Consider the following 13,821-nt stretch of genomic DNA (forward strand, 5'->3'; position numbering starts at 1 on the left):
GTCACATATTACATCCCTCATGACATGGTCAGTGACATCACTGATGACATCTCAAATGACATCACTGATGCATCACCGAGGACATCATCCAGTGAGTGTGTTTCTGTAAAGTTTTAATATGTTTAATATATATAGGGAAAGGCCTATGGAAGAATGAGTGGGTGTATAAGTGTGTGAATGGATGATTTTCTAGGTGCGTGACTGACTCTATAAGTGAGTCATTAAATGTATCTTACTGCAGACTAGTGACTAAACTGTGTGAATGTCTGTATCTGTCTGTCTGTTGGTGTATAAGTGGCTGCATGGTTTTGTGTATAGCTATATGAGTGTCTATATGGGTTATTGATTGGTTGTCTGAGTATCTGTATGGGTGCCTGAGTGTTTGTGTGGGTAGGGTGTGTGTGACTCTGTGCATAGATGTGTGAGTGGGTGATTCTATGGGTGCATGGTTAAGAGTGCATCTGTGATGGACTGTATGGTTGGGTGAGTGTATGTATGGGTGTGTTAGTGATTGAATGTATACCTCAGTGGTACATGTGTGAGTAACTACATATGTGAAAGGCAGTGTATATGTGTGCAAGAGTATATAACTGGCTATATGTGAGATTGTGAGAGTGGCTGTATGGATGAGTGTGTGCTTGTATCAGTAATTGTATAAGAGAGTAAGAATGTGGTAGTATTTGTAAGTGAACTTGTGTGTGTATAACTGTATAGGTGAGTAAATTGGAGTGTGATTAATTATTTGCATGACTGACTAGGTGTGCGAGTACGTGTATGGATGATTGGCGGTGTCTGAATGTCTATATAGGTGAATAAAGGCATATGATAGTCCTGTACTGAGTGACTGTAAGCATGAGTGACTTTACAGGTGAGTGAGCGGAGGTGTGTGTAGAACTAAGAGTCAATAAGTGGGTATGTAGTTATTGGTATTGAAGTATCTATGGTTTTGAGAATGGCCGTCTGAAATTTTGAGTCGGTGTATCAAAGGTTATATTAGGGTGTGAGAAGATGCACTAATTTATTACATGGATGATGTCATCAGTGATGTCATCAGTGATGTCACTGACCATGTCATGAGTGATGTAATATGTGACGTCATCAGCAGTGCATTGTGGGGGCGCGAGTTATAGTTAGCTGAACTAACTATAGCGGGGGAATTTCTAGGGTTTGTACGAGGGAAATGTCCAGTTAACTATAACGCCCCTGAAACCTATGGTTTTTTCAGTGAATTTCTAAGGTTTTTGAAATGCTAATTCCTATCTATAATTTATCTCTAAAGCTATGATGTTTATTGATTTTTATTGGATTTCTAAATTTTTCTATTTCAGTGTGTCAATTCATTTAATTATGTTTTTTTAAATACTTTTTTTTCACCATTTTTTAAACTTATTTTTTCAATTAATTCTTTTAAAAATTAAAAAATATTTTTTATTGTTAAAAAAATTGTAATTTTTTTAAAATATTTTTTTATTTTTAAAATATTTTTTAAACTAGATTTTCAAAACGTTATTTTTTATTTTTTTCCACATTTTTTTGGGATCCGCGCACCCTATACACACCGTTCTCTATCCCTACGCGAAAGCATCCACGTACGATATGCGTTGGGTACGTGTTTGGTGCGTGATTGCAATGCGACAGGTATGCGACTCCAAGCCTATACGCGACACGTACAATGCACATTACACGACGCTTCCGCGATGCGTCATGTGCGTGTATGACGCGGTGGGTGCGTGAATCCCGCAAAATATTTTACATTTAAAAAACACACATATGTATTTCATGTGAATATTAATTGAAGACAAACTCTAAAATACTCATAAAAGTAATATATTTTTACATCTAATCCTATATTCCTTTTAAATGTAATTTCCCCGACGCGCGCTGGGTGCGTGCTGCATAAGCGCACGGTGCGCGGATCCCATGTGACCTGAAAAAAAGAGATTTGATTGGTTCATTGCACTTCCTGTTCTAACTATTGAAAGACCCCACCCATTTCAATCATTCTTCTTTGACCTTCTTTGGAGGAGCATCTCTTTGCAGAGAAGAAGCTTTTTTGACTAAGTTTTCACTTAGCTCAAAATGTTTTCTTTACAAACAATGGCTTCAGGGCACCAGGCATCTCCAGGATCTCCTCATTCATCTGAGGATGATTTTTTTGGAAGAGCCACCACGCACACCACGTTTTCCATCTGTAGTGTGGAAATTTTTCACCTATCCTGAGGGACAAACAAAAACCAATGCCACCTTGGTGACCTGCAAGATCTGCCAGAGAGTGCTGTCCCGTGGGGATCCAAACAAAAATTATTCCTGCGGAACTACCAGCATGATGAAGCATCTGAGGACCCTTCATCCAGTAAACCTTGCTCGGGAGGAATGCCGCAGAATGAGAGTCGTTCCTGCTCCTTCAGATCCATCGCAACCAAGCACTTCAAGGGTGGATCCTTCTGTACAAAATTTGGACATCCGTCCACAGTTCCAATACTTGAATGTGCTCTGCATAAAATGCAATGCTGTTTTATGCTATGGGGAGCAGTCAATCAATCTAATCTGTCGCAAGCAAGAGTCACCATTGCTAGTTTTTTTTTCTTCCCTGAAGTGCATTGTTTTGTGCCTCCAGTTCTGTTTTTTCCTTTTTTTTTCAAGAAAAACCCCCAAAAATTAAAAATTGTTCAAAAAAACAAAAAAAATATATAAAAGAAAAAAAGAAGAAAAAAAAGTTCTTCTAAGAACTAACTTTCCTGGTTTAAAAAAAAGAGCTATATTTGTTTGGTGGTGTGTGAAAGTTTAGATGAATGTATGTGTAGTACGTAATTGACTGAATGAATGCATTAATAGCGTATGGTGAATGTATAAGTGCAGAACTATGAGGAAGTGCTGCATCATCACACAGTTACCTCTTTAACTGCAGTGTGCTGTAGTACTTCCGAAGCACAGGGATGCAACATGTGTACATAAATATGTTGCAAATCTATGCTTCTCTCTGCACGGCTGCTTAAATTGCAGCCATGTGGTGACACAGACACCCTTGCACCATAGTGCAAGGATATCTCAAATGTGTTTCAAATGCTTGCTCATTTTTACTGGTGTTTTAACTGTGTTAAGTTGTAATTTGCTCATTTGCACACTCGTGATAGAAATACATTCTGGGGCACTTTTAACTTGTATTCCTTGTTGCTGGTGAACTTTCCTCACGTCCGGTGGGACAGAACTAGGCGCCATTTTTGTTTTGTAGGCGCTCTAGTCTCCCCACCACCGGCTCTATTTAAATGCACGCTGCACGTTCGCAGGTGCTTAAGGGCTGACAGAATTTTGCTCACTTGCCAAACATATCGCTGCTCTGCTGCTTCTTTATCGTGTTTCAAATGCTTGCTCATTTTTACTGGTGTTTTAACTGTGTTAAGTTGTAATTTGCTCATTTGCACACTCGTGATAGAAATACATTCTGGGGCACTTTTAACTTGTATTCCTTGTTGCTGGTGAGCTTTCCTCACGTCCGGTGGGACAGAACTAGGCGCCATTTTTGTTTTGTAGGCGCTCTAGTTTCCCCACCACCGGCTCTATTTAAATGCACGCTGCACGTTCGCGCAGCGGGCGCGCCGCTGGCGCACCGAAGGCGCGCCTAAGGCAAGCCCATCTGCGCCCGTCAGCAGCCCGTCGGGAGCCGGGGCCAGTTATGCTGCCCATTTCAGGGTGGATGATTCTCGCCACCGGTCCTACTCACGTGAGTGTCTTTTCCAGATGCGGAGTTCGTCCTGTAACCCGCAGTTGTTCCCTAACCTGTTCGGAACTCAAGACTTTGTGTGCGGGGCTTGTGGCTTTTGCCTTGAGCTGGGTGTCACTGCTGACACTAAAATATCTAACTCCCCTGTTATTTCGGCGGCGCTTCTCAATGTGCGCTCTTTGAAAAAGCACCACTCAGAGGTGTTTGAGCTTCTGGACGATAAAGCTTTGGACTTTCTATTTGTCACGGAGACCTGGCTTGAAAATTCCTCTGACCCAATCGTCACCTTGGCCATCCCTTTGGGGTACAAAATCAGCAGAGTAGATCGTACTACAGGGAGAGGCGGGGGGCTGGCTGTTATTTTTAAAGAGGCATGGGCGCTGGATAAGTGCTCTTTCAGCACGTGGGAGGGTTGTGAAGTTCTGGATTTTAATATCCGCTGCTCGGACCACTTTTCTCTTGGTGGGTCCTTGATTTATCGTCCGCCGGGAGTAGCCCATGCTTTCCTTCAGGCCTGTGTGGAGGCGGTCTCCATGAGAGCCCTACAGTTCTCCCACTATGTGATTCTAGGCGATATCAATATTCATCTTGACCAAAATAACTCAAAGGACACACGTGATTTTCTTGATATTTGCCAATCTGCGCAGCTCTCTCAATGGGTCGACCAGGCTACTCATCTTGGTGGCCATATTCTTGACCCTATCTTTTCCAACTTCCCTATCTCTGTCAAAGCTCCACTCCCTGTCCCCTGGTCTGATCATTATCTAATTCCCTTTTCATGGGTAGTGACCCCGCCTGGTGTCAGTCAAATGGCCAGTCATAAACCAGCTTTCAAGAAGGTTGACCCCCTACTTTTCGCCAGGGCGCTGGCGGCCAATAGGCCGCGTTTGTCACAAGACCTTGATCAGTGTCTTGCTGCCTTTTCCAACTGGCTTCGGGGCTCTTGGTCGACCATTGCCATACCTACCTCGGCTAGACAGTCAAGGGCATCTCCCTCCAAGCCTTGGTTTTCGGAGGATTTGCGTCTCCTCAAACAGGGCTGTAAGAAACTGGAGCGCTCCTGGCGTCTTAGTAACTATTGCCCGTCAGCAAAGAGGCAGCTTAGGTTGGGTCAAAAAACCTACTTTAAGGCGATCTCCTCTGCCAAAAGGGATTTCTTCGCCACTCGGATCGAACAAGCCAAGAATAACGCGAAAGAAATTTTTTCTATAGTCCAAAGTTTTCTGTCCCCTGTGGCGCAGAGCTGCATCCTACCAGCAACCACTGCTTGGTGCGAGACGCTCTCTACATTCTTCCGAGACAAGATTCTAAAGATACAGGGCAGCTTTTCTACCCCGCCTGTTTCTACTGGGCCCTTGGTTTCTTCTGTCTCCTCTCTTACCACTCCTGCTGTACTGCCTACCGTTCATTCCCTGTCTAATTTCTCTCCAGTAGATCTGTCGTGCACTCGGAGAATTCTCCAGGGTCTGAAGTCTGGTTCTCCGGACGATCCTTGCTCTGCAAGACTCCTGGCCTCGGTGGCAGAAACAGTAAATGAGGAAGTTAATTTTATTATTAACTTATCTCTGCAGGAGGGCAGGGTGCCTAGCTGTTGGAAGCAGGCCAAAATACTCCCCCTACTGAAGAAATCGACTCTCGATCCCTCAGTGCCGGGAAATTACAGACCCATTTCTCTTCTCCCCAGCTTGTCTAAGGTCTGTGAAAAGATAGTGAACAGACAGCTGTCGGAGTTTGTCGAGAGTGCGGATCTACTTCACCCTGCCCAATCGGGTTTCCGCCCCTCCTTCAGTACGGAAGGTGCTCTTCTTGAAATCTCTGAAGCCTTACGGGAGTGTCTAGACGCCGGCGGGAAGGCTGCCCTTGTGCTGCTTGACCTGTCGGCGGCCTTTGATACTGTCCCCCATTCACTGCTGCTTGACAGACTCTCGAAGATTGGTGTGTCGGGCGCGGTTTGGGTCTGGATTAAATCCTTTCTGGACGGCCGTTACCAGCAAGTCTGGATTCCCCCGGCGGCCTCATCACCTCTTCAAGTTGGCACGGGTGTTCCTCAGGGTTCGTCCCTTAGCCCCCTCCTGTTCAATATTTATCTTACTCCTCTGGTCTCTCTAGCAGAGGGGTTGGGGGCTAAGGTCATTGCCTACGCCGACGACACGCAACTTCTGTTCACTTGGGACAAACAGGGCTCCTCGGTGGTCCATGTGCAGAGGTGCCTTTCCTCGGTCTTTGAATGGATGGCGTCGGCACATTTAAAATGCAATGAGGATAAATCTGAGATTCTGATGTTTGGTGACTTCTCCACAGGATTCAGAGAGTCCATCTGGCCTCCTGAGTTCCCACCGCCTGTTTCAAACAGTCAGACCGCAAAGAACCTTGGCATCTATTTTGACAGTAATCTTTCCTTTTCTAGCCAGGTTACTCGTCTAATAGGTTGTTGCTTCGGTCTCCTCAAAATGTTGAGAAGATTCCTTCCGCTGCTGCCTCAAGCGGCTAGGGAATCAGTGGTCCGGGCACTTATTTTGTCCCGTTTGGACTATGCCAATGCCCTCTATGCTGGGCTCCCAGCTTATGCACTCAATAAGCTTCAAGTTACCCAGAATGCGGCTGTCCGCATGCTGGGTGGGCTGGGTCACAGGCAGAGTGTTCATGGTTACCGTCGCTCCCTTCATTGGCTACCGGTCAGGGCCCGGATAGCTTTCAAATCTTTAACCCTTGCTCACCGCGCCCTGCACGGTCGAGGGCCGGGCTACCTCCAGAAACGGTTCTCGTTTTACACACCGGGGCGTCACTTGAGGTCCTCCTCTCTCAGGCTTATGAAGGTGCCTTCCTTCCAGCGCCATAGACTAGGTGGCGCTTCCCTGGTTGTGTTTGCTGCCCGTGCCTGGAATGCGCTCCCCCTCTCTCTCCGAATTGTTGAAGATACTGGGGTTTTTAAGAAACTGCTAAAAACTTATCTCTTCTCTTAGGGTTGAGTCTTAATTCTGTCCTGCCCTGAACCGCGCCGGGACACTCCTTCGAGTATCTGTGCGCGTAATAAAAGTAAATAACATAACATAACATAACATATCTGTGTCATGTGCTGTTTGTTTTTGTGCAGAAAGACACACCTTCCTGCACAAAAAGAATCAGTAAACACATTTTTCTCCTTCAATGTATGCTGAACATTTTAGCATGCATTGAAGATTTAAAAATGAGGAGAAATGAAAACAATTCTCCCTGTTGTGCTTTCGTACACCAATTGGAGAATGGTGCAGAATTCACACACATATCGAGATTTATGATTTCTGATAAATCTGGAGCTGTGTCTTGTTCTAGGAGTATTCGGTGCAATCATGCACAACAACACTTATAGAACACCCTTTCAACGCAAAGTGGTGTGTATGAGGAGGTTGTATTTACATGGAGTAGAAAAAGTACACAGAGCGCCTTTTCCTCTCTTTGTAAACATGAAAGAGTGTCTTGTGCAATAACTATGTTACAAAAGTGACATATTTCTGTTTTAAAATTGCTTCCAAATGATAGAAGGTAAGCACAGAGTTTTGTTTACAAAGATGCTCAAAGAAGAATGATTGAAAGGATTGCGGTCCTTCAATAGGTACAATGGGAAATATTATGAACCACTCAAATCTGTTTTTTTGGAGGTCACATAATATCCGATAACAGAGAGATTTCAAAACTACATAGGTATAAACAGAGTGTTTTTAAAAACTTGTTCAATCTTTGTAGGTTCTTGCAGATCTGCCCTTTCTGCATATTAATACTTAGTTAAACTTACCTTCACAGTAATAGAAATTAAAAATGGTATACATTTTTTCAGATTTTTTTTTTGCAATGTAAATTGATGTAAATTGCTTATTTTAGAATTAGGATCTGTGAAAGAAAAGAAAAAATAGTTGCAACCTGTAATAATACTTTTTTTTACAACACAGCATAATTTCAACAAAGTAATTTGTTTGCCTTTTTTGCTGTTCTCAGAATATATTGAATTTCACTAGAAATAGTGATTTCAATCGTACACATCACTTAACAGCGGGCAAAAAAAAAAAAAAACATTCAAAAAGATTGTTAAAAAAAAACCAACATGCTATTCTCAGTAAAAATACCACAAAATACAAATCACACATATATGAAATGCTTATGGTTAACAAAATGTTATAACTTTGACTTATATAAACTGTAAATGTTGTCGCTTAAAAATATTCACCGAGTCAATGAGCACAAAAAAGTCTAAACTGTAAATGTTGTCGCTTAAAAATATTCACAGAGTCAATGAGCACAAAAAAGTCTATAATTCAAACATACCTTTCCTTGAGGCCAAATGGTATTTTTGCACTCCTTTTTATGTAAATTGTCCAGTGGTAGTCCTATTAAATTATAATAATAAATTCCTCAGAGAATGAATTATCTTCCTAAAACTTTGACTTTAAAAATATTAGGTAGGAATTTGGTAATTCCCTAGGCAAACGTTGTTTGAAAGCCAACTGGGAATCATTACAAAGTGTCCAGCCTTTGTCACATTTTAGATAGGCAGTGTAATGTCCAGATGTGGTGGAAGGAAAATCATGGAAAATTATTGCAATTGCTACAAAAGTCCTTCCTGATAGTTGTGTTGCTACAAATTGCTTTATTAAAGTATCCAATTTTCTTCCATCAGCTGTACAACGTTGTATCATTAAAATTATGTATTGTCCATATTTTGTTAAAAATAATGTGGATAACATTTCTGATTTACATTGGCTACACTCCATGTTTTGATTTGCACCTCTAACTAATTTATTGAAAGACACTGATTTACAGTCTGGTAAAGTTAAATACAGAAATCTTTCAGTGTCTACATTAGTGGTACATGTATACATGCAATTTTCAACAATGATGTTCCCATTTGTAAGAAAGGCCAAACATATTTTTTATTTCTACACCTTCATTTTAAAAAATGGTAAGCATATACATTAAAAATTCCTGAGCATCTTGTTGGATATTTTGTGTAAATTGTGTAGAACCAGAACACACATCCAAAAGATTACAAACATCTGAAACAGATTGTATTTTACTTGTATCTGTTGTCAATTTTTCATAAACAGAATGCAACAGAGAACAAAATCTTTTTTGCAGATCCTGCATAATTTGTTCTTGCAAACCTTCAAGATAAAAAACAACATTGACCACTACATTAGCATAGCAGTTGACACCTGAACTATTTTCAAACTGATAACCAACAATCTCTTCAACAGTGTCCAATTTCTTTTTACTTGCAATCACAACATTATCTTGTTCTTTCCCCTTCTCGACACCTTCAGAATAGATATTCTCAAACCTTCTTTTTTGACCAACCACACGCTTTTCAAATACAGGATACGGACCTAAATTTGGAGCATACACCCTTCTTAACCTATTATACTCTTTTACACAGTTTGCATCTGCAGTAACCTTTGTCTCATCAAAATCAATCAAAAACAAACCAGATAATGTTCGGACTCGCGACAAAGCAACATATGCCATACCCTCTTTAAATACAGTAGATCCAATGTTCACCAATGCACTGTCTACACTTAATCCTTGAGATTTATGAATAGTCACTGCATATGCCAGAGAAAATGGAAATTGTTTCCTACGGACATATAAATCTTTAACAAGCAAAAAACGAACTGAACAACGACCAATTTCTTTAACTTCTTCAATCTGATAATTAACAAAATCCACCACTTTACCCATTGCGCCATTAACTAAACCTTTTTCTACATCCAAATTACGCCTTAAAATTACCCGACAGTTTACACACGCATATAGTGTCTTTTTCTAAAGCAGCTGTTTTAGATATTTTTTTTTCTAAAGAATCCAGTTTTGTTTTCAACTTTCCCGTCAAAATAATAGTGATTCCTTCATGCTCTATTTTATCGATGGCTTCCATTTTTATAATTTCTTCATTTTCCAGTTTCAATAGTTCTTGAATATGGAACACTCGCGCAGTGTTGGCATTAAGCAGATCACGGATTTATTTTCAGCAATTTTCATGTACACTTTTGCAGGAACTACATTTTCATTTGGAAACACATTGCAAAGTAATCGACTCTCCAAAGCTTGTTTGCCATGTTTTGTAAGAATTAAAATTCTTAAATCTTGAAGAATACTTCCATATTCAGCATCATTTGCCTGTCGCATATTTGTTGTCAGTTCTTTGTATTTAAAATTAGTCCAAATGGTCACATTACCAACACTACCAAGAGACTTTCTGGTATCTTCATGTGCAAGTGTTTTAAATACCGGTTGTCCTTTTACCGGAGTCAAAACTATGACGTGTTTTCCTCCAAATAACACGTCATACTCTGTTTTAAGAATTTGCTGCATTCTTAAATGCACAAAGGCAAGCATCAAGTTTGAGACCATGCTCACCTCATCAATAATGAGAAGTTTAATTTTCTTCAGGACTCTTGAAACTTCACAACAAGCTTCTCCAGATAGCTTGTGGTATTCCAATTTGTTCTCATGCTCTAAAGGTAGCATTAGTAAACGATGTAAAGTAATTCCTTTAATGTTATGTGCTGCCAACCCAGTTGGAGCAGTGACAACACAAGACAAATGCGACTCAGTTGTTTTCTGCAGATAACTTGTAATTACTTTAATTAAGAAACTTTTCCTGTTCCAGCTTGACCACTCACATACATTCGGATAGGTTGAAATGATGTACATGAGCACCCTTTCTTTTCATGAAGTAATCCATGGTCAATCTGCTCTTTCACTTGTTCATATATTTGTTTCTGTTCAACATTTAGTTGTTCTTCCAAGTTTCCTAACTGTATTACATCTTCTTGAGCTTGATACATTGCTGTTTCCACCTCATTCATGGCAGTTGCTGCTTCATTTTCAACAATTGGTTGTCCAAGTGGATCTTGACTCAGTGCAGCAGAACTTTGACTGTCTTGAGAACTGTCTCTAGCAATCTCAGGTGCAATTGTAGCTTCTTGAACAATTTCATCATTCAACATTTTCACATAATTTGCAAAAGCACTGCATTGTATGCTATCTTTACAAGCATTAAATGAATCTTCATAGCTCTGAAAATCTCCAAGTAATTCCAGTTACGCCATGGTTTGAACATTTGCAAAACGGCTAAATAGTAAAATTCTCTTTTATCAGCAGTGTCGCAACTCAGTTTCCTGTGATTATTTAAATTTCCTTTCCTTTGTTTCACCAGACATCCTTCGGAACCAATCACTGCATATTTTCCATCATTGATGTTCTCTGTAGTATTCCGTTTAAAAGTGTAGTTTTGCAGCACTTCATAGAGACACATGTTCTCAAGATGATGACTTCGGTTTGGGTAATATGTGTCCAACATATTCATTTTCAAAATATCTGTACTTTCTGGTTCTTTTTCTGCTAAATATTCAATTTCTTGAACAGATGTCAGTACCCGATTTCACATTCCTGCAAGACCTAGACTCACCCAAATGATTCTTCTATTTTTGGAACATAGACTTGCAGATGATAACCGATCTGAACATTCATATGCTCCAATTTCACGATGCGATAACATCTTCAAACTGAAACTGTATAATTTCTTACTTAGAGTCTTCTCGTGAGAAATCTCTTCCCACATTTCTTTCAATTCAATCTTTCCTGATTTAGTAATGTAGGACATTACATATCGGGCAACAGCAATGGAACTGTCCGCAACATACTGAATATCCATGTTAGAGTTCCACATGGATAAAATAACTATTGTAGTCATTTATGTATTTTGATTCTTCGCTTCTTCTTAAGTCGTAGGTATTTTTTGGAGACTTTCTTGTGATGGTATGTCGTATAGCTGACATAAAACTGTTCACTCTTCCTTTGGATAATACAGGACGTGGAAATCCAAAACGACATTTGGTATAGAACTTATCCTTTGACTTGTACTTTCGTCGACAGTATTTTCCACACCTATGGCTTTGGAATCGTAAGACTTGTTGTTTTGAGTTTTTATCTTCTCTGCTATTGGGTACAGCACATGTGGCATAATCTTCAATGAAAGACAAAACAGTTTCATCTGAATCTGTTCCAAATTAAGGGGCATCCTTGATCCATAACATCATATGTATATGAGGATCACCTCTTGCTTGATACTCCTTTCTCCAAAAGAAATCCACAACTTCTCCAAGAGGAGGATTCTTTTTATTGCAAATGAAAGACATCATAGCTTCAAATCTATGATTGAAATATCTGCATACATTAACAGGATCCAAAGAGCAAAATTCTCCAGGTGTCTTGAATTCAATATTTTTTATATTGGAATTTGCCTCTCGAACAAATTCAAGTAAATCATCCCAAGCATACTCAGCACAGCTTAGTATAACAAACCATGTAGGAGTTCCCAAGTTCCGTAGCATACATTTCAGTTCTCCACGAAGACGGTACCAATATTCATTAGTCCCATGCTGACATACCATCAGATTAATCAACTGAGATTCTAAATGATCATCTCTCTGATGCATTTTATCCATAAAATCCTTTGCAGTTACATTTTGCAGATGCATTCCATTTTTTAAAATGTGATTTACTGCATATGAAAGTCCAGACAAGTCACTTTCAAACAGAAGATGAAACATATAAGGGATACATTGTCGAAAATCTTGGATCTTCTGCATATAATCTTGTTGTCCGATATTCAGATGCAGGAATCTGCACAGGACGTTCATCATATCGTCCACCATTTCCTGTTGGAAACAACGAGCTTCCAAGCCCTCTTCCCATACACTCATGGGACTTCCTGTTGCTTTTTTCATTTGGAACAACTCAATCGTATTCCCCATTACCTCTTTGGAATGAAGTGGATGTACACTGTAATGTTCATAGATTTCTTCACATCTGGACAGGTCCACTTTTTCTATTTGTCCACTTAATATTTCAGTATCTTCTGCTAAATCTATTTCTTCTTCTCCTACAAACACATTTCTATAGTACTCATTATTTTTTAACAGATACAATGATGCCTTTTTGCACTTTTCTAACATCCACTAACTCTTGCCAGATTTTCTTATTCTTAGTAGGAACATCATTAACTATAATGACTAGTGGTTCATTTTCTGCATGGTCTACACCAATAGTTTCAACATTTTTCCTTAAATCTAACGGTAAATACACAACTCTTCCTTTCAATCCTCTTTGCAACTCTGATGGAGGTAATTTACCTGTTTTAGGCTCCATACGAACAATAGCCTGAAACGGGTGAACACATTGAATAAGAATAGACTTATACGTATTTAAATCTATCAGCTCTGGAGGAATAGCAACCAACTCTAGATTATTATGAACCGCTCTAGCAGGCATTTTATTCTTATCTAATTTGTTATAACAATATTTGCAAATACGCTGCTCAGATCCCAAATCAAAACAATCCTCTGCCAACAAATAAGTTGCAAATTCCATCCACTTATCATTATCTTCTATTTCACTTTTTAAATACAAATTGACACCCCTAGTCTGATTTTTATAGTGACTTCGCAACAACAAATACAAGAAACATTTGGTCTTTCACCTGAAATTCCTTAAACTTTGTGATTTCATCCTCAAAAGTTTTTGTAATTACGGGTTCTACATGGTCTTCAACATTTTGTTCTACTAATGTGTCAGTTTCTGCACTCTTGCTGAGGACCAAAGTAGCAAAACTACATATCATCACAAACCTTCTTCACATCTGATACTGACCAACGCAAAAGAGCACTGTTCAACTCATTTAACTCTGGTGCTGGACTTTTTGCATAATACAATCTTCTCACTAACTTCCGCATTTGAGTATGATGTACTGCCAGCATCCTGAAATGGTGAAAAGCACTTTGACAAACTTTCCTAGAAAGACAAGCCAGAGAATGACCTTGCAAACCAGTATTTTTTCTCACTCTACAAGGGTCTAGTCCTTGCAACACCTTCATCTTTTGTTTAACACTTTTTTTACTATATGCTCGTAAAAAAAACCCAACATAATTTATCAATAGATTCCTGTCGTACACTACAAATACTACTGCAATCCCAAGTGTACACAGGGTGTTTACGACGTCTCCCTAGAACTTCATCAGCTATCACTTCTTCTGCATTTCTTTCAACCATTTTCTCTTTCTCAATTG

The sequence above is a fragment of the Triturus cristatus genome, chromosome 7 (assembly GCF_964204655.1).
Source record: "Triturus cristatus chromosome 7, aTriCri1.1, whole genome shotgun sequence".
Classification (NCBI taxonomy): Eukaryota; Metazoa; Chordata; class Amphibia; order Caudata; family Salamandridae; genus Triturus; species Triturus cristatus.